The sequence below is a fragment of the Ranitomeya variabilis genome, chromosome 6, assembly GCF_051348905.1.
Source record: "Ranitomeya variabilis isolate aRanVar5 chromosome 6, aRanVar5.hap1, whole genome shotgun sequence".
Classification (NCBI taxonomy): Eukaryota; Metazoa; Chordata; class Amphibia; order Anura; family Dendrobatidae; genus Ranitomeya; species Ranitomeya variabilis.
Window position 1 is genome coordinate 528,523,302 of NC_135237.1, and position 21,761 is coordinate 528,545,062.

Sequence of the window (21,761 nt, forward strand, 5' to 3'; positions counted from 1 at the left end):
TTCCGTAAATGGTCTGTGCTTACTCAGTGGAATGAGTGTGCCTTGGCGGCTACTTTCAGAGAGGGTCTCTCTGATGCCATTAAGGATGTTATGGTGGGGTTCCCTGTGCCTGCGGGTCTGAATGAGTCCATGACAATGGCCATTCAGATCGATAGGCGTCTGCGGGAGCGCAAACCAGTGCACCATCTGGCGGTGTCCACTGAGAAGACGCCAGAAAGCATGCAGTGTGATAGAATTCTGTCCAGAAGCGAGCGGCAGAATTTTAGACGGAAAAATGGGTTGTGTTTCTATTGTGGGGATTCTACTCATGTTATATCAGCATGCTCTAAGCGTACTAAAAAGCTTGATAAATCCGTTTCCATTGGCACTTTACAGTCTAAATTTATTTTGTCTGTGACCCTGATTTGCTCTTTGTCATCTATTACCACGGACGCCTATATCGACTCTGGCGCCGCTTTGAGTCTTATGGATTGGTCCTTTGCCAATCGTTGTGGGTATGATTTAGAGCCTTTGGAGACTCTTATTCCTCTGAAGGGGATTGACTCCACCCCATTGGCTAATAATAAACCACAATACTGGACACAAGTAACTATGCGTATTAATCCGGATCACCAGGAGACTATTCGTTTTCTGGTGCTGTATAATCTACATGATGATTTGGTGCTAGGATTGCCATGGCTGCAGTCTCACAACCCAGTCCTTGACTGGAGAGCTATGTCTGTGTTGAGCTGGGGATGTAGGGGGACTCATGGGGACGTACCTTTGGTTTCCATTTCATCATCTATTCCCTCTGAAATCCCTGAGTTCCTGTCTGATTATCGTGACGTCTTTGAAGAACCCAAGCTGGGTTCACTACCTCCGCACCGTGAGTGCGATTGTGCTATAGATTTAATTCCGGGTAGTAAATACCCAAAGGGTCGTTTATTTAATCTGTCTGTGCCTGAACATGCTGCTATGCGAGAATATATAAAGGAGTCCTTGGAAAAGGGACATATTCGTCCATCGTCATCTCCCTTAGGAGCCGGTTTTTTCTTTGTGTCAAAAAAAGACGGCTCTTTGAGACCATGTATTGATTATCGGCTTTTGAATAAAATCACGGTTAAATATCAATACCCATTGCCGTTGCTGACTGATTTGTTTGCTCGCATAAAGGGGGCCAAGTGGTTCTCTAAGATTGATCTCCGTGGGGCGTATAATTTGGTGCGGATCAGGCAGGGGGATGAGTGGAAAACCGCATTTAATACGCCCGAGGGCCACTTTGAGTATTTGGTGATGCCTTTTGGTCTTTCTAATGCCCCTTCAGTCTTCCAGTCCTTTATGCATGATATTTTCCGCGATTTTTTGGATAAATTTATGATAGTGTATCTGGATGATATTCTGATTTTTTCGGATGACTGGGACTCTCATGTCCAGCAAGTTAAGAGGGTTTTTCAGGTTTTGCGGTCTAATTCTCTGTGTGTCAAGGGTTCTAAGTGCGTATTTGGGGTTCAGAGAATTTCCTTTTTGGGATATATTTTTTCTCCCTCTTCCATTGAGATGGATCCTGTCAAGGTTCAAGCTATTTGTGATTGGACGCAGCCCTCTTCTCTTAAAAGTCTTCAGAAATTTTTGGGCTTTGCCAACTTTTATCGTCGATTTATTTCTGGTTTTTCGGATGTCGTTAAGCCATTGACCGATTTGACTAGACAGGGTGCTGATGTTGCTAATTGGTCCCCTGATGCTGTGGAGGCCTTTCAGGAGCTTAAGCGCCGTTTTTCTTCTGCCCCTGTGTTGCGTCAGCCTGATGTGGCTCTTCCTTTTCAGGTTGAGGTCGACGCTTCTGAGATCGGAGCTGGGGCAGTGTTGTCGCAGAAAAGTTCTGACTGCTCCGTGATGAGGCCTTGTGCCTTCTTTTCCCGTAAATTTTCGCCCGCTGAGCGGAATTATGATGTTGGGAATCGGGAGCTTTTGGCCATGAAGTGGGCGTTTGAGGAGTGGCGCCATTGGCTTGAGGGGGCCAGACATCAGGTGGTGGTATTGACTGACCACAAAAATTTGATTTATCTTGAGACCGCCAGGCGCCTGAATCCTAGACAGGCGCGCTGGTCATTATTTTTTTCTCGGTTTAATTTTGTGGTGTCATACCTACCGGGTTCTAAGAATGTTAAGGCGGATGCCCTTTCTAGGAGTTTTGAGCCTGATTCACCCGGCAACTCTGAGCCCACAGGTATCCTTAAGGATGGAGTTATTTTGTCAGCCGTTTCTCCAGACCTGCGGCGGGCCTTGCAGGAGTTTCAGGCGGATAGACCGGATCGTTGTCCGCCTGATAGGCTGTTTGTTCCTGATGATTGGACCAGTAGAGTCATCTCTGAGGTGCATTCTTCTGCATTGGCAGGTCATCCTGGAATTTTTGGTACCAGGGATTTGGTGGCAAGATCCTTCTGGTGGCCTTCCCTGTCACGAGATGTGCGAGGCTTTGTGCAGTCTTGTGACGTTTGTGCTCGGGCCAAGCCTTGTTGTTCTCGGGCTAGTGGATTATTGTTGCCCTTGCCTATTCCTAAGAGGCCTTGGACGCACATCTCGATGGATTTTATTTCAGATCTGCCTGTTTCCCAGAAGATGTCTGTCATCTGGGTGGTGTGTGACCGTTTTTCTAAGATGGTCCATTTGGTTCCCCTGCCCAAATTGCCTTCTTCTTCCGAGTTGGTTCCCCTGTTTTTTCAAAATGTTGTTCGTTTGCATGGTATTCCTGAGAATATCGTTTCTGACAGAGGAACCCAATTTGTGTCTAGATTTTGGCGGGCATTCTGTGCTAGGATGGGCATAGATTTGTCTTTTTCGTCTGCTTTTCACCCTCAGACTAATGGCCAGACCGAGCGGACTAATCAGACCCTGGAGACATATCTGAGGTGTTTTGTGTCTGCTGACCAGGATGATTGGGTTGCTTTTTTGCCATTGGCGGAGTTCGCCCTCAATAATCGGGCCAGCTCTGCCACCTTGGTGTCCCCGTTTTTCTGTAATTCGGGGTTCCATCCTCGATTTTCCTCCGGTCAGGTGGAATCCTCGGATTGTCCTGGAGTGGATGCGGTGGTGGAGAGATTGCATCATATCTGGGGGCAGGTGATGGACAATTTGAAGTTGTCCCAGGAGAAGACTCAGCTTTTTGCCAACCGTCACCGTCGTGTTGGTCCTCGGCTTTGTGTTGGAGATTTGGTGTGGTTGTCTTCTCGTTTTGTCCCTATGAGGGTCTCATCTCCTAAGTTTAAGCCTCGGTTCATCGGTCCGTATAAAATATTGGAGATTCTTAACCCTGTTTCCTTCCGTTTAGACCTCCCTGCATCCTTTTCTATTCATAACGTTTTTCATCGGTCGTTATTGCGCAGGTATGAGGCACCGGTTGTGCCTTCCGTTGAGCCTCCTGCTCCGGTGTTGGTTGAGGGTGAGTTGGAGTACGTTGTGGAGAAAATCCTAGACTCCCGTGTTTCCAGACGGAGACTCCAGTATCTGGTCAAGTGGAAGGGATACGGCCAGGAGGATAATTCTTGGGTCACTGCATCTGATGTTCATGCCTCCGATCTGGTTCGTGCCTTTCATAGGGCCCATCCTGATCGCCCTGGTGGTTCTGGTGAGGGTTCGGTGCCCCCTCCTTGAGGGGGGGGTACTGTTGTGAATTTGGATTCTGGGCTCCCCCGGTGGCTACTGGTGGAATTGAACTTGTGTCATCATCTTCCCTGTTCACCTGTTCTCATCAGATCTGGGTGTCGCTATATAACCTGGCTTCTCTGTTAGTTGCTTGCCGGTCAACAATGTTATCAGAAGCCTCTCTGTGCTTGTTCCTGCTCCCAGACATCTACTAGATAAGTTGGACTTTCGTCCTTGTTTGTTTTTGTTTTTTGGTTCCAGTTCACAGCTGCAGTTTCGTTACTGTGTCTGGAAAGCTCTTGTTGATCAGGAATTGCCACTCTGGTATTATGAGTTAATGCCAGAGTCCTAAAGTAATTTCTGGATGGTGTTTTGTTAGGGTTTTCTACTGACCATGAAAGTGTGCTTTCTGTCTTCTGCTATCTAGAAAGCGGACCTCAAATTTGCTAAAACTATTTTCCTGCTGCGTTTGTTATTTCATCTAAAATCACCGCCAATATATGTGGGGGGCCTCTGTCTCCTTTTTGGGCATTTCTCTAGAGGTGAGTCAGGTCTTATATTTCCCTCTGCTAGCATTATTTAGTTCTCCGGCCGGCGCTGGGCATATAGGGATAAAAAGTAGGACATGCTACCTGGCTACTTCTAGTTGTGCGGTAGGTTTAGTTCATGGTCAGTACAGTTACCATCTTCCAAGAGCTTGTTCCTATATAGGCATATGCTAGTTCTCTGGCCATGGAGATCATGACAGCTTCCTATATCTTTGGGGTGATTTCTCTTGAGGCAAGTGAGGTCTTACTTTCCCTCCAGTTAGTTGTTAGTACAGGCAAGGGCGTGGACAGATGTAGCAAACGAGTTAAAGAGAGAAGGAAGTTGGGTGAAGGTAGAAACACCGCAAGGAATGAGATACAGACAGAAAACAAAAATGCCTCCTCCATATCAACCTCATCTTACGGCTCCTGCTCTGCCAGGTCCGGAAGGGTGGGTTTGTGTGTGTGGATAGTACTGTTATGATCCTAGTGGCTGAGGATCACAAAACGGACTAGCTAAGTTTATGAAAATAGACACGAGCTCTAGGGAGGTGGTAACTGGACTGACCGCAAACCTGATCCTAACCAACACACTAATGGAAGCCGGTGAACGTGCCTAAAATCCTGGACGTCTCGACGCAGCCTGAGAAACTATCTACTCCTGGAGGGAAAGTAAGACCTCACTTGCCTCAAGAGAAATCACCCCAAAGATATAGGAAGCCCCCAACAAATAATAACGGTGAGGTAAGGGGAAAACACAAACGTAGAAATGAAAACAGATTAAGCAAATGAGGCCCGCTAATACTAGATAGCAGAAGACAGATAGGGAACTGTGCGGTCAGTAAAAAACCCTATGCAAAATATCCACGCTGAGAATACAAGAACCCCCACACCAACTAACGGTGTGAGGGGAGAAACTCAGCCCCCTAGAGCTACCAGCAAGCAAGGAAATCACATATTAGCAAGCTGGACAAGAAAACAAAAATAAACCAAGAAACATATGACCACTGATGGTCAAAAAATGAACCAAGCAAAACTTAGCTTCTCTTGAAGAGACTGATAACGAAGGACTGCAGGAGAGCTCCAAAATAGCACTGAAGACATTGAAAGCAGGCAACAACTGAGAGTCTAGGTGATCTAAATAGGAAACCAGCTAAGAGATAACGAGACAGCTGATCCTGCCTCAGACCTGCAGAATGACACAAAGAACCACCAGAGGGAGCCCAATGACAGCACTCACACAGTACCAGTTGTGACCACAAGAGGGAGCCCAAAAACAGAGTTCACAACACTGCCCCTCCCTAGATGGTGCTAGTAGGTCGAGAGAGAGTTTTAGTTGCAGTAATCTGCCTGCTGTTAGCTAGTTTTGTTCTCTAGTTAGTATATAGGGTTTCTGTGTATGCCATAGTAAGTCTGAAGGGGGTTCCCTTAGAGGAAAAAGGAGGCCTAAGTAGGATTAGTGAGTGACGCTGCGGCGGTCACGAGGGCCAAATCACTAATCATTAATCCCCGCATGCGGGCATACGTTGCCAAGTAACGGAGAAGGGGGATTACGTTCTAGCACGCCAACACTGCGTGTGTAAGTTGGCTGTTAATACTGTGTGTATAGGTTAGCACGTGCTACGAGTTAGAGGCCGTGAGAGGTGGGCACAAAAAGAGGCTACACATTAGAACAGTGAGATATCAGTGTCAGTCAGGAAGACCAGAGAACGCAGGGAAAGAGCAGGCAGAAATGGGGAACATAGACAGCAAAGAGCACAGGGAGGGGTGCAGCGCTTATGAGATAGTAAAGAAGAGGAAAGGCAAAGCTGCTGTGAAAGACTCTAGAAAGATGTTAAAAGGTTTGGGCCTGAAGAATGACCCGTTAGATTCTTTCCTTTGGAAAACAGCTTTGAAAGGGAGTCAAGGGTGGCTTACAGATAACAAGTTGTTAGTACAGGCAAGGGCGTGGACAGATGTAGCAAACGAGTTAAAGAGAGAAGGAAGTTGGGTGAAGGTAGAAACACCGCAAGGAATGAGATACAGACAGAAAACAAAAATGCCTCCTCCATATCAACCTCATCTTACGGCTCCTGCTCTGCCAGGTCCGGAAGGGTGGGTTTGTGTGTGTGGACAGCAAAACCCCGACTGGCGTGAACAATGTTCTGCCTGTGGGAGACCGAGGCCCTACGGGGTGACAGGACTTTATCCTCTCCTACACACCCAGACTGCAGCACCAGACCCTGGGCGCAATGTGACAATAAAAACAGAAGGAAATGCAGGCACATCAGTAGATTACGAAGACGATCAACCATCAACATTAGGCCAACCTCCAGTTCTCCACACTCTGGATGAAACTGGTACTGCTGCAGCAACATCCACCCCCATACGCACAACTGCACCCATGATGACAACTGCCTCCCATTACAAACCATTGGGCCCAAAAGACCACATGACATTGGTCAAGGAAGCACCAGACCCATATGACTTACCCATGGCCTTCTACAGATGGATGGTAGGACTGAATAATACCTATACATGTACTTGGGTAGATTTAGAGTCCATCTTAAGAGGGAAAATTGGGGACGCTAGAATGGAGTCAGTTCTGGATGCAATAAACAGGGCAGGGAGAGGATATGCTTCAGAAAGACGCTTGGGAGCACAGTATGTCAGGACTGTAGACTCAGGAATGCACTTCCTGCACGGACTACATGCATGGTGCCAGGCACGGGTGGGGGAATCCACAATTTCTCTGCTAGACATAGTACAAGGTCCAAATGACACAGTGGAACACTTCTGGGGGAACTTGAAACTGCGACACGCAGATTTGGGCTATGAAAGCATGGGGGAGGCAGGTAGGAGACTTTTCCATGGGGCATTCATGGCAGGGCTTAAGCCGCAGCTCAGGCAGAAGGTCCAGGCAGCTAAGCCCGACTGGAGAATATGCCAGATAGAGGAGTTGGTGCGGGTGGCAAAAGGGGTTGAATTAGATCAGAAGGCAAAGCCAGTACAGATACATTATGCTTCCAATAACGTTCAAGGGGACAGGACAAATTCTGCCAGAACAGACCGATGACAAATTAAGTGCTATAACTGTGGGGAAAGGGGGCACATCAGCCGTCAGTGTAGGGCACCTAGGAAAGAGACTCAGCCCAAGACGGACACCCCAACCCAGAACCCACAATAGGAAATAGGGAACCCCGTAGCCATCTACCCGGTTAGGGCACGCACACAGACAAGCCCACAAGGGGTAGTCCCAGTACATCTCCCAGATGGTAGAAAAATCCCATTCCTGGTGGATACGGGGGCAGCCAAAACAGTAATCCGCCAGGAACATGTCACATCATCAGACATATCAGATGACACCCTCTACACTAAAGGCTTTGAGGGACTGATCCAAGAATGCAAACTGACTAAACCACTGCCCCTCCGTTTAGTTGACCACACTTGCCTCGCCAGACTACTGATCAGTGACAAGTCACCTGTCAATCTGCTAGGTTCTGAGGTATTACAGGCAATACAAGCACACATCATGTACGAACCTGACGGTACTGTTAAGTTGACAGCTGGGATCCCGGAATCCGCACTGTGTACAGTGCTAGCGTGCCTGCATGTGACAGACTCGCTCTCCCCTCCTGAAGCAAATGAGTCACTGGCACAGGTCCCAGACGTGCTGTGGGCAAAGTCCAAGACTGATATCGGACATATGCCTGTTCCTCCGGTAATGATTAACTTGAAGCCAGGGGCACAGCCTCCACAAGTTAGACAGTACCCTCTAAGTTCTGCTCAGGAAGAAGCAATAGGGAAGAATATCACAGATCTAATTGCTTCTGAGGCCATAAAACCTACAAAGTCTGTAGCGAACACTCCCTTATTTCCAGTAAAGAAAAAGGGTAGGAAAGGGGAGCCGGTCACCTACAGAATGGTCCATGACCTTAGAGCCATAAACGCAGTCACTGAATTGCTTACACCAGTGGTACCGAACCCGCACACCATCATGTCACAAATCCCGATAACTGCAGCTTGTTTCACCTGCATTGACCTTGCAAATGCTTACTTTTCTGTGCCTTTACACCAGGACTGTCAATATCTTTTTGCTTTCACTTTCAGGGGCCAGCAGTATACTTGGATGGTGCTAACGCAGGGGGCTCACAACTCTCCAACCTTGTATATGGCTGCTTTGCAACTTGTTTTGCAGGATTGGATCATTCCACATGCTGAGGTAGTCCTACTCCAGTATGTGGATGACCTGCTCCTTTGTGCCCCAAACAGAGATGTATGCTGTGAAGCTACAATCTCACTGCTCCTGCATCTTGCTTCCAAAGGGTGTAAAGCGTCGAGAGAAAAGTTCAGGTTTTGTCAGTTAAAGGTTGTATTTCTGGGACATTGCATATCAGAGGGAGCACGCCACCTGACTGAAGACAGGAAAAAGGCAACCCAACTGCTAACGCCTCCCACAGGCGTCCAACATCTCCGCACTTTCTTGGGTCTGGCATCATATTGTAGGCCTTGGATTCGCTCTGCATCCATTCTCATGCAGCCACTCTATGATTGTCTGCCCACACAGCCTTTTCTCCTCAGTCAGGAAGCCTTAGACAGTTTCTACTCACTCAAATTAGCAATTGTCTCTGCTCCAGCCCTAGGCACCCTAGATTATGCAAAACTTTTTCTTTTGTACTGCACAGAAATGCAGGGACATGCTACAGGGGTCCTAGCCCAGAAACATGGCCAGCAGAACAGGCCTGTTGCATACTACTCTGCCCGGTTAGATCCTGTTGCTAGAGGAGCCCCATCATGTGTTCGAGCAGTAGCGGCCGTCTCACTTCTGCTAGACAAGGCCTCAGAGATTGTGCTTGACTACCAAGTCACTGTCTACACTCCACATGATCTACACAGCATACTCAGCCAGGTCCAACCTAAGCACATTACTGTAGCCAGACACCTCAGACTTCAATGTGCACTCCTAATGCCTCCCAATGTCACCTTAAAAAGATGCATGACTTTGAACCCAGCTACTCTCATTCCAATTGATGTAGTGGATTCAAAAGGGGGGGAAAAGTAGGTAGGCCAAGGAAAACCACTGTTTTTGCAAAATTTGACAGAAGAAGAGCTATTTGATGCATACCATGAGCATGACTGTATAGCCCTTATGGCTCAAGAAACTGCAGGGTTTTCACATGTTTCTGATGTACCTCTCACTAATCCAGATGTTAAGCTTTTTGTAGATGGTTCAAGGAGCATCGGTGAGGATGACCGGTTCTACACTGGGTATGCAGTGGTCACACAGCATGAGGTAGTAAAAGCAGAACCACTCCCTCCTCATATGTCGGCGCAGGAGGCGGAGCTGACGGAACTCATTGAAGCGCTTAAAGGGGCTGAAGGTAAACGCTACACCATTTACACAGACTCCAGGTACGGTTTTGGAGTTGCACATGACTACGGCCCCATATGGAGGGCAAGGGACTTTCTTACATCAACAGGTACTCCTATTAAGCATGGGTACTTCATCAAGCAGCTAATGGATGCACTACTACTTCCAAAGGAGGTTGCCATAGTTAAGGTAAAGGCACACACCAGGCTTGCGACCAACGAAGCACGAGGCAACGACAAAGCAGACAGAGCAGCCAAGGAAGCTGCAAGGAAGCCACGGCGACACGAGACCCCTGCGGCCACCCCACTGATCATGGTAAGCACTGAGTGTAACCAGTTGGACTTGAGTATCTTACAGGCTCTGACTCGGCAAACCACCGGGGAAGAGAAAAAGGTCTGGTCGAAGGCTAGAGCTCAGGAGCACGGAAGTTTGTGGAAAGTGGGACAGCGGGTGTGTCTGCCAAGATCTCTGTATCCTGCAATGGCCCAAGCGGCCCACGGTCCAACACACCTGTCTAAGAACGGCATGTGTGCTCTGGTGGAGAAGCAATGAGTTGCACCTGGTTTCACAATGGTTGCTACTAGGTTTACACAGGCATGTCTCACATGTGCACAACACAATCCAGGCAGTGTAGTGAAAGTACCACAAAAACACACACCTAAGCCCCTCTACCCGTTTCAACGACTGCAGATTGACTTCATGCAACTTCCCAAGGTAGGAACGTATGAATATTGTCTTGTGTGTGTTGACCTCTTCTCAGGGTGGCCGGAAGCTTTCCCGATGCCAAAAGCTACTGCACGAGCCACTGCAAAGAAATTGATGTCAGAAGTCTTCTGTAGATTCGGACTGCCTGAAACCATAGAATCTGACAGAGGTACCCACTTCACTGGAGAGGTAATGCAAAATGTCATGCAAATGTTAGGGGTCACACAGGCATTTCACACCCCCTACAGACCACAAGCTAGTGGCAAGGTAGAACGGCTAAATGGTACACTTAAGCTAAAAATCCAGAAAGCGAGTGAGGAATTGGGGAAACCATGGACAGAGTGTTTGCCTTTAGCTCTGTTCTCCATCAGGTACACGCCTAACAGGAAGACAAAGGTGTCCCCTTTTGAGGTTTTGTTTGGGTCAGCACCAAGACTAGGCCTGTACTTTCCACAGACACTGCAGCTTCAGTGTGACAGACTCACCAGCTATGTCCAGAGCCTTCAAAAGAGGCTCTCATTCGTGCATAAACAAGTGTTTGATTCTATTCCAGACCCAGAGAGCCGAGAGGGAACCCACTCTCTACAGCCTGGAGATTGGGTGGTGGTCAAAAGACACACAAGAAAGCCTCTGGAACCGAGGTTTTACGGACCCTTCCAAGTCCTCCTCACCACAACCGCATCAGTGAAGCTTGAGGGGAAGCCCACCTGGATCCATGCAAGCCACTGCAAGATCCTGGAACGGAAGAGTGATCATCCTGCTCCTGATGATGCTGATGACCCTTCCCCAGAGAAGACAGACGGCTCAGACAAGCCAGCGCGACACATAATAAAATAGCCCCGCTTAGACTTGACTTTGTGAAAAATGTGGACTGGATACACTACATTTGTTATAATCAACAAAGATTTCTAAAGTATATTAGGGAAGTACTGATAGACCTGGTAAATCACTCCACAGACAAATAAAGATGCCATCAGTTAAATCACACACATAAAATTTGACACTAATAAATATATGAAATTCTGTGATTGAGAATAGGATATGATCTCCCCATCCTATGGGGGATTCGGCCGAAGAATTGACAAGAAAGTCCGACATTGGCGCTAGGCCAGTGACAGCACCTATAGGTTAGGGGTAGAATCATATCTAATCTCAAAAGGGGGGACTGATAGGGAAATCAGGGACCACCTTAATGTGGCCTATAATTCACATATGGGCTTTTTAGGCTGACAGAATATGTCTTGACATGTCTGAGACTTTGCTAAGTCATACCTGCTGACTTCTGATTAAAGTTGTTGACGAGAGCTGGGCCTAATAAAGATAAGACTTAGACCCTTAGCCCCTGACATGGATAAACCTAAGTTACCCCTTATGTCAGAGTCACCTGCTCAGAGATGTCCTTATTAGGAATTAGACCTGATGAATTATAGGATGATTTCATATGTAATAAACAGCTGATTGGCGGACATAATGTATACGCCTACTCAAAAGTGTATATAACTGCATGTCCTTCCTGGAATAAACATGGCAATGATCAGATACCACATCTGTCTGTGTCCATCACTCCGGAGAATCCTCGAATTTGGCAGCCATCCAATATCCCTGAAGGGTCTGACTTGCAGACCACCCCAACAATGCCTTCATATTCCACGATGCTTTACAGGTATTGTCAATGCTTTGCTCAAATACTCCTATAAGAATGTCTTTGAAATGTGGAAAGAAACCAGTAAACCCATCAGAAACCCACCAAAAATAAGGAAGAACATACAAATTCCCTGCAGATTATTTGCAACTCTGTTTTGCTTGTACAAGTTAAGAAATACCGTATATACTCGTGTATAAGCCGAGTTTTTCATCACATTTTTTCATGCTAAAAATGCCCCCCCTTGGCTTATACACAAGTCATTGTCCCAGAAGACGGCGGGGGAGGGGGAGTGGCAGAGCAGCGGGTGACAAGGAGGTGGAAGCCAGCGGCTGTGGCTAAAGCCTGTGCCTGCAGCTAAAAAGAAATGAATATTCACTGTGCTTGCAGTGTCAGCAGCAGTCGCCAGCTTCAAAGCAGCTTCCGGGCTATCATGGGTGCCCGCTCATTAAGGTAATGAATATTCACTTATAGTCAGGTTAGCTTATACACGAGTATGTATGGGATATGCACTACAAAAATACTGCTGTAGTTTAAAAAAAGTTCCTTTCCATGCATATATCAACCAATGTAGTTTCTGGTTTGTTTTTCGTGGAATATAATAGTGTTTTGTTTTGTTTTTAATTTGAAAATATTATACACGTTTTAATTTTTGCATATCTGTTTTATCATTGTAATTTGGCAACCATATAACTCATAACTATACTGTGGTCTTGTGCAGCATTATTTGTCAGTGTTCTTACCTCACAGCATGTGATATTACATGGTACTTATTGTTCATAGAAAATTAATCTGCAAATTAATGTACCGTATATACTCGAGTATAAGCCAACCCGAGTATAAGCCGAGACCCCTAATTTTGCCACAAAAAACTGGGAAAACTTAATTACTCAAGTATAAGCCTAGGGTGGAATATGCAGCAGCTACCGGTAAATGTAAAAAATAAAAAAATACCAATAAAAGTAAAATTAATTGAGACATCAGTAGGTTAAGTGTTTTTGAATATCCATATTGAATCAGGAGCCCCATATAATGCTCCATACAGTTCATGATGGGCCCCATAAGATGCTCCATACAAAATACACCCCATATAATGCTGCACAAATGCTGATTATGGCCCCATAAGATGCTCCATACAGACATTTGCCCCATATAATGCTCCACAAATGCGGATTATGACACCATAAGATGCTCCATACAGACATTTGCCCCATATAATGCTGCACAAATGCTGATTATGGCCCCATAAGATGCTCCATACAGTCTTTTGCCCCATGTAATGCTCCATAAATGCTGATTATGGCCCCATAAGATGCTCCATACAGTCATTTGCCCCATGTAATGCTCCATAAATGCTGATTGTGGCCCCATAAGATGCTCCATACAGTCATTTGCCCCATGTAATGCTCCATAAATGCTGATTACGGCCCCATAAGATGCTCCATACATTCATTTGCCCCAGGTAATGCTCCATAAATGCTGATTATGGCCCCATAGGATGCTCCATACAGTCAAAATCACATACTAAGCTCTCATCGCTCAGGCCCTGGACACTTGCTATACTTACCTGCTCCCCGTTCCACCACCACCAGCCGCCGCTACAATCCCCGTCCACTGCACTGACTGCTCAGGCAGAGGGCAGCATGCACACTAATCATGTCACCGAGCCCTCTGACCTGAGTGTCATTGCACAGGATGCAGAAGATGCAGCAGCGGCCGGCGATGGTGGAACGGGGAGCAGGTGAATATTGTGCACTGTGTTGTACTCCCCTGCCCCTGGTGCGGTCCCTGCTTCCCCGATGCCGGCAGCTTCTTCCGGTCACATGGTACCGCTCATTACAGTAATGAATGTGCAGCTACACCCCTATGGGAGTGGAATGGGGTCCATATTCATTAATGTAATGAGCGGTCACATGGTACTGCTCACTACAGGAAGAAGCTGCTGGCGCTGGGGAACCAGGGACCATGCCAGGAGCAGGTGTGTATGCTTAGACAGCTGGGGGCAAGAATAGAATAGAATAGAAACATGGGGCAGGAATGGAAACATAGGGGGCAGGAATGGAAACAACACAGGGGGGCAGAAATGGAAACAACATAGGGGGCAGAAATGGAAACAACACAGGGGGCAGGATGTGAGACACAGGGGGCAGGAAGGGAAACAACACATATCAGGATGGGAGACACATGGGGCAGGATGGAGACACATGGGGCAGGATGGAGACAAATGGGGCAGGATCATGATGCAGGATGGATACGATGGAGACAGATGGGGCAATAGGCTCATGGGACAGATGGGGCAGGATCATTTGACAGATGGGGCAGGATCATGGGACAGATGGGGCAGGATGGGGAGATCATATGGGGGCAGAATGGATACTCATGTGGGCAGGATGGGAGAACATGGCTGGAGCCAGGAATGAGATATACGGGGCCAGGATGGGGATGTTTTTACCATAGGGGCTAATTACGGGATATTATTACTGCAGTGATGTATTTATTTTATTTTTGTGGATACTGTTTTAAATGGGAGGGGCGGTCCTGTTACTGTGCAGTGTGACACTATGTTGCCTTTTTTCTTCATCTGGTGTAGTGTAGAAGTTGGGAAAAAAATGAGTAATGTGGTCTGCAAGCAGAGCCCTATATAACTGTTATTTCCTGCAGAGACGAGTTCTGGCTGGAAGACGTGATGGCAGTCTGTGCAGTATTATGATGAAAAGCGATGCTGAAGGACTTCACCTAGAGATGTCACTGGTGTGTGTGTGTTACTATACACTATATACAGAGTTCCTGTGTTCAATGTCACCAGTGATCACTGTATTACCTGTACACTGACACTATATACAGATCTCCTGTGTATAATGTCACCGGTGATCCCTGCATTACCAGTACACGGACGCTATATACGGATCTCATGTGTATAATGTCACTGGTGATCACTGTATTACCTGTACACTGACACTATATGCAGAGCTCCTGTGTATATTGTCACTGGTGATCACTGTATTACCTGTACACTGACACTATATACAGATCTCCTGTGTATAATGTCACTGGTGATCACTGTATCACCTGTAAACTGACACTATATACAGATCTCCTGTGTATAATGTCACCGGTAGTGTTGAGCATTCCGATACCGCAAGTATCGGGTATCGACTGATATTTGCGGTATCTGAATTCCGATACCGAGTTCCGATATTTTTGCGATATCGGGAATCGGGATCGGGATGCATATTCATGTGTAAAATAAAGAATAAAAATAAAAAATAGGGATATACTCACCCTCTGACACGCCCTGGTTGTAACCGCTGCAACCGGCAGCCTCCGTTCCTAAGAATGAGCGAGTGAAGGACCTGCGATGACTTCGCGGTCTTGTGATTGGTCGCGTAACCACTCATGTGACCGCTCAAGCGACCAATCACAAGCCGCGACGTCATCGAGGGTCCTTCACTCACTCATTCTTAGGAACGGAGGCTGCCGGTTGCAGCGGTTACAACCAGGGCGCGTCAGAGGGTGAGTATATCCCTATTTTTTATTTTTATTCTTTATTTTACACATGAATATGGATCCCAGGGCCTGAAGAAGAGTTTCCTCTCCTTCAGACCCTGGGAACCATCCAGGATCACTTCCGATATTTGTGTCCCATTGACTTGTATTGGTATCGGGTATCGGTATCAGCGATATCCGATATTTTTTGGATATCGGCCGATACAATCCGATACCAATACTTTCAAATATCGGAAGGTATCGCTCAACACTAGTCACCGGTGATCCCTGCATTACCAGTACACGGACGCTATATACAGATCTCATGTGTATAATGTCACTGGTGATCACTGTATTACCTGTACACTGACACTATATACAGAGCTCCTGTTAGGACTGGTGGAACGCACCAAATAATTATTAGAGATGATATAAGGTGCATTCGCAGTCTGGGGTCCACCGTGCAGCTAAGACAACTGCTGCTTGGTAACGATGGACTATATGGCGGTATAATGTGATTACACATGGGTTAGCTTCACCCGGTGTGAAGGAAGTGAACCCTGTTGCGTCACAGGGCCACGATACTGCACAGAGAGCGCTAGCAAGGTAACACAGAACTCTGTCCCAAGACTCATGGTAAGAGTCCCTCTAGATCTCTTGCACTCGACACTGCTACTGTGGTGCAGGGAATCAACTAAACTAAATATTTACTGCACCGGAGTGGATGCAGCGCCGCTCTGGCAGACGTCACTAACCACCCTAACTAGGGCCAGGAAAGCGCACTATCTGCGCACGGCGCCGCTCTGTCGGTTGCTCCTAACTGGATTCAGTATCTTGTTCTAATGTGCAGGATAGCAATGTGGGGCACTAGATAGCTCTACCCTCCGCGAGCAGGCAACAAGTCTAGAGATGGGAATGATTCGGAGATTTCATCCATCGACAGGCATTCATCCACACACACACAAGTTAATAAGTTTACACTAGTGCATAGCCGAGCAGCCATGCAAACCTTTTATAGTAGTAGCACTCCAGGACCTTCCTGATGGTCCAATCAGAGCCGCAACAGGACCTGAGCATGTGACCCCTGACCTCCAATGGGAGGTCGTCCCATTGGAATGCTCTTTGTGGGAAAAGCAGGACTTAGTCCCTGAAACACATGCTTGCTGCTGATCAGTGATGGCTATAAAGGCAGAGCCTGGAAAGGCAGCAGTACCCAAGCGCACAGTATCAGCTTGAGCCAGACGCTGGGATTGACGTCTATGCTGAGCTGGTTCCACTGCAGCTGGAGGAGAATGGGAGACTGCAGTGGTCATGGTTTGAGATTCCCCCTGTGCAGCGGCGGGGACTCAACACTAGTGATGAACAAATATACTAGTTACTCAAGATTTCCCGAGCATGCTCAGGTGACCTCCGAGTATTTTTTAGTGCCCGGAGATTTAGTTTTTATTGCCGCAGCTGAATAATTTACATCTGTTAGCCAGTATAAGTGCATGTGGGGGTTGCCTGGTTGCTGAGGAATCCCCACATGACTTATGCTGGCTAAGATATGTAAATCATTCAGCTGTGGCAATAAACACTAAATCTCCGAGCACTAAAAACTACTTGGAGGACCCCCGAGTGTGCTCGGGAAATCTCGAGTAACGAGTATATTTGCTCATCACTACTTGACACCTAACAGCACCTATGTATAATGTCACCGGTGAGCCCTGTATTACCTGTACACTAACAATATATACAGAGTTCCTGTGTATAATGTCACTGGGATCCCTGTATAACCTGTACACTGATATATATACAGAGCTCCTGTGCATAATGTCACTGGTGATCCCAGTATTACCTGTACACTATACACTATATACAGAGCTCCTGTGTATAATGTCACTGGTGATGACTGTACCTGTTACCTGTACACAGACACTGCATATTAACTACAGATCTCCTGTGTATAATGGCACTTTTGGTGATATTAGTATTGTGTTTTTTTATTACTGATCAGTATTGTAGTATTTGGTCACTATGTTGTGGTAATATGTTGTCCGGCCATGGCGAGGTGGCATTTGTCCCTTGTATGTGCTATTATTTGGTCACTGTGGTGGTAATATGTGAACTGGTCATGGTGTGGGAGTATTTGTTCCCTGTAGGTGGTATTAAAAAAGTTGTGTCTTAAGTGGATTATTTTAAAAAAACAGAATTAATATTAATATTATTATTATTGGTAGTAGTATTAGTTTGAAATCTATGTTCAGTTTTGTTTGTTAAAATAATAATTCTAAAATGAGTTTTAACCATAAACTAAGTTTCAGTATCATATTTTGAGTAAGCAAAACATTCAGTATATTTGCCTTTATAATTTTTCAAGTAAATTTTATCAATTTCTGAAGTCAGAACAGCAAAATTTTACTATGTTCCTTATATTCATTTGTTGCATAATTGAAAAAAAAATATCTGACTACATTTTGTTGGTGGTAAACTTAATCAAATACTGAAAGTAACAAATTCTAATATATTTCTGTTTCAATTATTTCAGTATCTTTTGCAAGAAGTTCAGTAAAATTATTCAAAACAGAGCCACAGTTTCATTAGACCTGTATTTCTTACTTTCTAGTTATTGCATTGACATATATAAAAATGAAAACAAATAACAAAATACCAATAAATTAAACAAAGATGACAATATTATGTCTACACTGTATTTAGAGTACACTAGCAATTAAAAAAGTTCTCAATCTCACAAAGCAAAAACTTGTAAGATCAAATGCAAATTTAAATGCTTACTTCATTAATTCATAATGCACATAGTAAGGATTAAAAAGAGCTAGCACAAACAAAAAGAAAAAACAGTGAAAAACCTTATGAAAACAGTACATCGGAAATATTTGCAAATCAATACTCCTTACCAGGGATATGGAAAATGAGTGTAAACACTAGAAATAAATGAATTGATTTGATGGAAAATGATTTTGTGATGAATTTGAATACATTTGCGGAAATTATGAATTATTTGCTATTTGAAATGTGTGAATCTCCAAAAAAAATGTCCACTGCAATTTTGTGCATTGCAAAAGATTACATCCACCTCATAAGGCTCATAAGCCTTAGACACAGAAGGGTGGGCTTACTGTTAATGCCTTGCAACTATCACAGTTCATTGCATAGCACAGTCAATCAGTATGAACTATTTGGGACTGTATAAAAGCTGAGTAAGGAAATGCAGTAGTCATTTACGGTGACTGAGGATAGAGAAAGGACATGAGACCTGATATTACAGCAGTACAAGTCAGAAAAGAAGGACAAACACTGAAGAACTGAAGAAGATGAGTGAATAAGTAAAAAAATAATACATTAATACAGGTATTGAATTGATAGGGGCAGCGTGAGATAGGAGAGGTTCACCAGCAGTGCGAGATCGAGTAGGATTGATCATTTCTATTGGGTTAATGGCACCTGTTCTGCTACATTTGAATTAATTATTGTTTCTTGATTCTTAATGCACTAGAAATCTGCAGCAGAGGAGCGCAATATTTTTTAAAGAAAAAACATCTTAACCCCTTAATCCCATATGACGTACTATCCCGTCAAGGTGACCTGGGACTTAATTCCCAGTGACGGGATAGTACGTCATATGCGATCTTCCGCGCTCATGGGGGGAGCGCGGCCGATCGCGGCCGGGTGTCAGCTGACTATCGCAGCTGAAATCCGGCACTATGTGCCAGGAGCGGTCACAGACCGCCCCCGGCACATTAACCCCCGGCACACTGCGATCAAACATGATCGCAGTGTACCGTCGGTATAGGGAAGCATCGCGCAAGGAGGGGGCTCCCTGCATGCTTCCCTGAGACCCCTAGAGCAATGCAATGTAATGAGGGTCTCTTACCTCCTCCTTGCAGCAGGCCCGGATCCAAGATGGCTGCGGCATCCGGGTCCTGCAGGGAGGTGGCTTCACTGCGCCTGCTCAGAGCAGGCGCCGGGAAGCCTCCAGGAGCTGTGCACATCAGATCGCCAATCTGACACAGTGCACAGCAAAGTGTCAGATCGGCGATCTTACACTATAACATCATGCACCCCATGGGGCAATGTTATAGTGTAAAAAAAAAAAAAATCACATATGTAAAAAAAAAAAATATACATTGTTCCTATAAATACATTTCTTTATCTTAATCACCCCCTTAGTTAGCGAAAAATTAAAAAATTAAAAAAATGTATTTATTTACATTTTCCAATTAGGGCTAGGGTTAGGGCTAGGGTTAGGGTTAGGGCTAGGGTTAGGGTTAGGGCTAGGGTTAGGGCAAGGGTTAGGGTTGGGGCTAGGGTTGGAGCTAAAGTTAGGGTTAGGGTTGGGGCTAAAGTTAGGGTTAGGGTTGGGGCTAAAGTTAGGGTTGGGGCTAAAGTTAGGGTTAGGGCTAAAGTTAGGGTTAGGGTTAGGGCTAAAGTTTGGGTTAGGGTCTGGATTACATTTCTGGTTGGGATTAGGGTTGGGATTAGAGTTAGGGGTGTGTCAGGGTTAGGGGTGTGGTTAGGGTTACCATTGGGATTAGGGTTAGGGGTGTGTTTGGATTAGGGTTTCAGGTAGAATTGGGGAGTTAACACTGTTCAGGCACATCAGGGGCTCTCCAAACGCGACATGGCGTCCGATCTCAATTCCAGCCAATTCTACGTTGAAAAAGTAAAACAGTGCTCCTTCCCTTCTGAGCTCTCCTGTGCGCCCAAACAGAGGTTTACCCCAACATATTGAGTATCAGCGTACTCAGGACAAATTGGACAACAACTTTTGGGGTCCAAGTTCTCTTGTTATCCTTGGGAAAATAAAAATTTGGGAGGCTAAAAATAATTTTGCGTCAAATGCAACGTGATGCCTGCAGACCAATCCATCTAAGTCTGCATTCCAAATGGCACTCCTTCCCTTCCGAGTTCTGCCATGCGCCCAAACACTGGTTCCCCCCCACATATGGGGTATTAGCATACTCAGGACAAATTGGACAACAACTATTGGGGTCCAATTTATCCTGTTACCCTTGTGAAAATACAAAACTGGGAGCTAAAAAATCATTTTTGTGAAAAAAAAATATTTTCACGGCTCTGCGTTATAAACTGTAGTGAACCACTTGGGGGTTCAAAGCTCTCAAAACACATCTAAATAAGTTCCTTAGGGGATCTACTTTTCAAAATGGTGTCACTTGTGGGGGGTTTTAATGTTTAGGCACATCAGGGGCTCTCCAAACGCGACATGGTGTCCCATCTCAATTCCAGTCAATTTTACATTGAAAAGTCAATCGGCGCTCCTTCCCTTCTGAGCTCTGCCATGCGCCCAAACAGTCGTTTACCCCCACATATGGAGTATCAGCGTACTGAGGACAAATTGCACAACAACTTTTGGGGTCCAATTTCTTCTCTTACTCTTGGGAAAATAAAAAATTGGGGGCGAAAAGATCATTTTTGTGAAAAAATATGATTTTTTTATGTTTACGGCTCTGCATTATAAACTTCGGTGAAGCACTTGTTGGATCAAAGTGCTCACCACACATCTAGATAAGTTCCTTAAGGGTCTACTTTCCAAAATGGTGTCACTTGTGGGGGGGTTTCAATGTTTAGGCACATCAGGGGCTCTCCAAACCAACATGGCGTCCCATCTCAATTCCAGTCAATTTTGCATTGAAAAGTCAAATGGCGCTCCTTCCCTTCTGAGCTCTGCCATGCGCCCAAACAATGGTTTACACCCACATATGGGGTATCAGCGTACTCAGGACAAATTGCACAACAATTTTTGGGGTCCAATTTCTTCTCTTACCCTTGGTAAAATAAAAAATTGGGGGCGAAAATATCATTTTTGTGAAAAAATAAGATTTTTTATTTTTATGGCTCTGCATTATAAACTTCTGTGAAGCACTTGGTGGGTCAAAGTGCTCACCACACATCTAGATAAGTTCCTTAGGGGGTCTACTTTCCAAAATGGTGTCACTGATGGGGGGTTTCAATGTTTACGCACATCAGGGGCTCTTCAAACGCAACATGGCGTCCCATCTAAATTCCAGTCAATTTTGCATTGAAAAGTAAAATGGCGATCCTTTCCTTCCGAGCACTGCCATGCGCCCAAACAGTGGTTTACCCCCACATATGGGGTATCCGTATACTCAGGACAAATTGTACAACAACCATTGGTGTCCATTTTCTCCTGTTATCCTTGGTAAAATAAGACAAATTGGAGCTGAAATAAATTTTGTGTGAAAAAAAGTTAAATGTTCATTTTTATTTAAACATTCAAAAAATTCATGTGAAACACCTGAAGGGTTAATAAACTTCTTGAATGTGGTTTTGAGCACCTTGAGGGGTGTAGTTTTTAGAATGGTGTCATACTTTGGTATTTTCTATCATATAGACCCCTCAAAATGACTTCAAATGAGATGTGGTCCCTAAAAAAAATGGTGTTGTAAAA

The 21,761-nt window shown here is 45.4% G+C and overlaps 1 protein-coding gene across 7 annotated transcripts in view; it reads right to left on the reverse strand.

Moving 5' to 3' along the window:
- CSMD3 (CUB and Sushi multiple domains 3) overlaps positions 1-21,761 on the reverse strand; it is a 1,888,113-nt gene that overhangs the window by 1,200,435 nt on the left and 665,917 nt on the right. The window lies entirely within an intron of this gene.